Source organism: Bos indicus x Bos taurus, chromosome 14 (genome assembly GCF_003369695.1).
Source record: "Bos indicus x Bos taurus breed Angus x Brahman F1 hybrid chromosome 14, Bos_hybrid_MaternalHap_v2.0, whole genome shotgun sequence".
Lineage (NCBI taxonomy): Eukaryota > Metazoa > Chordata > Mammalia > Artiodactyla > Bovidae > Bos > Bos indicus x Bos taurus.
Window position 1 is genome coordinate 1,510,818 of NC_040089.1, and position 3,874 is coordinate 1,514,691.

Consider the following 3,874-nt stretch of genomic DNA (forward strand, 5'->3'; position numbering starts at 1 on the left):
AGTCCAACTCTCACATCCATATGACCACAGGAAAAACCATAGCCTTGACTAGATGAACCTTTGTTGGCAAAGTAACGTCTCTGCTTTTGAATATGCTATCTAGGTTGGTCATAACTTTCCTTCCAAGGAGTAAGCGTCTTTTAATTTCATGGCTGCAGTCACCATCTGCAGTGATTTTGGAGCCCAGAAAAATGAAGTCTGACACTGTTTCCACTGTTTCCCCATCTATTTCCCATGAAGTGATGAGACCAGATGCCATGATCTTCATTTTCTGAATGTTGAGCTTTAAGCCAACTTTTTCACTCTCCTCTTTTACTTTCATCCAGAGGCTTTTTAGTTCCTCTTCACTTTCTGCCATAAGGGTGGTGTTATCTGCATATCTGAGGTTATTGATATTTCTCCTGGCAATCTTGAGTCCAGCTTGTGTTTCTTCCAGTCCAGAGTTTCTCATGATGTACTCTGCATATAGGTTAAATAAGCAGGGTGACAATATACAGCCTTGACGTACTCCTTTTCCTATTTGGAACCAGTCTGTTGTTCCATGGCCAGTTCTAACTGTTGCTTCCTGACCTGCATACAAATTTCCCAAGAGGCAGATCACGTGGTCTGATATTCCCATCTCTTTTGGAATTTTCCACAGTTTATTGTGATCCACACAGTCAAAGACTTTGGCATAGTCAATAAAGCAGAAATAGATGGTTTTCTGAAACTCTCTTGCTTTTTCCATGATCCAGCAGATATTGGCAATTTGGTCTCTGGTTCCTCTGCCTTTTCTAAAACCAGCTTGAACATCAGGAAGTTCACGGTTCACATATTGCTGAAGCCTGGCTTGGAGAATTTTGAGCAAGACACAGGGTGGAAGGTGGGGGTAGGAATTTCTAAAGTCTGGGAAGGATATGGGACTACAGGAAGGATCCAGAGTTCTTGGCAGGATGCATCTCAAGGAAGGCTCCGGAAGGTCTTCAAGGAACACAGACCCTGGAGAAGGTTCCAGAAGGCCAGGCAGGACTCAGGGGAGTAGGGGTGGAAGGGTGTGGTGGCAAATGTCCCAGAAGGTCTAAGCAGAGCCACGGCCACAGGGAAGGTCAGTAATCTGAGCAAACTGGGAAGGTTCCAGAATATGGGGCAAGATATGGTTGTCATGGGGAAACTTCTAGAAGATCTGGGCAGAAAAAGGAGACAAAATATTATAGATGGTCTGGACAAGAGGATGGAAGGGGTTGGGGGGAGTGAGTCAGGGGCTTGGGGAGGGGATAGGTCCCCGAAGTTCTGGGCAGAACACGGCGAGTGTCGAATGTTCTAGAAAGTTGGGCAGGTCAAGGGTGGTGGGGGGCTAGAGCCCCAGACTTGGCCTCAGATCAGTGTTGACAGATCCTGGCATTTGACCCTGCTCCCCTAGAACAAGGTTGCAGAATCCCACTGACACAACTCTGCCAGCCGAGCCCCAAAGCACCCCCACCCATGGGGTCCCTCGGCTTCCCCAATCCATCTAGCAGCCCCACCCCTGGGTACAGGAACCTCCACCTGACACATAGCAATGCGTCCCCATTCCATTCTCTGCTGTTTCTGTTTTAGGCCCTTCGTTTTGCGTTGAATTTGCTGTCACTTTCCGGGTTTTTGGAGTTGGAAAATGAGATCCCTGGTCTATAGCGTTTCTGTGTGATTGTATACGTTCTTATCCTGCCACGTCTGGTTTTGTTCTGTAATACTTTTCTTATCACATTTCCCAAATATTTTCTATTTTCTACTGGGAATGATGAGAGTGGCAAGTAGGGAGGGCATTGATATCTAGAATTGTGTTCTTAATTTGCAAACAACAGAAACGACTCTTTTCTTGCTTAATCCAGTTAGGAAAGGTACTCTGAGTTTCAAAATCCCTTCTGAATGCAAAATCTCCATCCTCCTTTAGCTCTCACGCATTTTTCCACGTTGAAGTTCACACGAACTGATACGAACAGAGCCATTTCCACATCTCATTCTATTACCTCTTCAACTTCGGGCTGTACTTGTCATGTGTTTTATTTCTAAACGGGGTGAGAAGTCAGTATGTCTTGTAGTGGCGATCTCAGGCAGCCTTGACCTGCAGCAGCTTGAAGCAGGGCTTCAGTTACTGGCCAGAGACTGAGGACGGACTGTGCGATGAGCACACGGAATCTGAGGCACTAGACCAGTGGCAGACAAAGGCTCGATCTAGAGTCAGCAAGCTTTGGCTACAGTCCGCACCCTGGGGACCACCATGCCTACTCTGCCTGATTGCGACCTGCACTCTGTGAAGCCAACAAGGATCTCTTCCAATAGGGGCTTTCGGTCCTACGGGGGGCACTTCAGAGACTCCACTGGCACACTGGCAGCCACGGCAGTAATGTGGCCAAGGCCCTGTCAGTCTGGCCTGGCTAATCCAGCTGAGGAGCAGAGAACCCAGAACACAGGGTCACTGGCAGGGAGCGGGAGGGTAGCCTGCAAGCCCCTTCTCAGCCAGAGTAGTCAGAGATACCAAGCACTCCCCATCCACCCCCTACCCTACTCCCCGCATGGAGTGTGTGCTCAAGGCCCACATCCTTCTTTCCTCCAGGAACATAGCTCCAAGGGAGGGAAAGTCTATGACAGGGGCGTGATCGTGGGCTCCCCACTCTCCCAGGGACCCAGCAGGCACACAGCTGGAGCCCTCCCTGTGCTTGGGGGATCCATAGTTTGGGGTCATGAGTTGTCTCACCCGCCCCTGGCAGCTTTCCCAGAAGGTGCATGTTCATGTCACCATTCCTATTTTCAAGGAGGAGATGGATGCCCTGGGCTTCAGTCACCCCCCAGAGCCTCCCCCTCCCGCCTGTACATCATTGATAAACACAGAAACACACACACACACACACACAGATTCACACACAAACACACACACCCTGCTGAGACTCAGAATGAAATTTCAATTAATCTGTAGATTAATCCCTACTCTATTGGGAATTAGCATTCATCCGCTTGGTTATCCTTCTATTTTTAAAGCATTTAACTTCAACAGAAGACCTGGTAGCTAGTTTTTCAAAAATTGAGTCTGATTATTTCAGCCTACACCTTCACTGTGAGTCAGCTTTGGTTCCGTGTTCTTCAGGTTTTAGTCCATTTCATCAGGAAGCCTACTCATCGCAGCCACTCGTTTTCTTTATAAGGTCGGTGACGGCTGATTTATTCTTCCCTTTCCATTTCTGATATTGAAAATGAGAATTTACTTTTCTTCTTTGTGATCTCATCTTCTATTTTGCCGATACTTTGAATCCCTCCAGATAGCCAACTTTGGCTTTGTGTGTTTACTTCCTATTCATTTCTCCTCTCCTCTATTTCCTTCGTCATTTCTTTGGGTAGGTAATCTATTCTTATCTCACTTCCTGAATGGAGGCTGGGAAAATATTCACCCTGTTCTTCTGCTAGATGCCTGTGATGTGATATATTTTCACTAAGCACCTTTTCTGCTCTTTTCCCTGCACTTTTAACATGTGATCACCTCACAATCCTTTAGACCTTACTGTTACCCAGTATCCGCTGGGGCCTCTCTTCTGTGTAATTGGTTTAGGACTAGGTACCAAGTATTTGCGGATTTGTTGGTTCTCTCTTGAGTAATGATTCTCCCTCAGTTTCACTCTAACAGAGAAGGAACGCTAGTACTGTCAGTCACGGAGACTTGTGAAGCTGGGGTATGTCACGGCATGAACCTGCCCCGCCACCCCTGCTCCTGCCCAGACCTCCTGGAACCATCTCCCCGCTCCGTGTCCTCTAACACTTTCAGGCATCGACCTCCTCGAGGCGCTCTGACGAAGAGTGCCCCTGCGGGCGCTCCGAGCGCGGAGAAACCTTCTGGAAGCCGCGCAAAGCCCGTTGGGAGACGCCG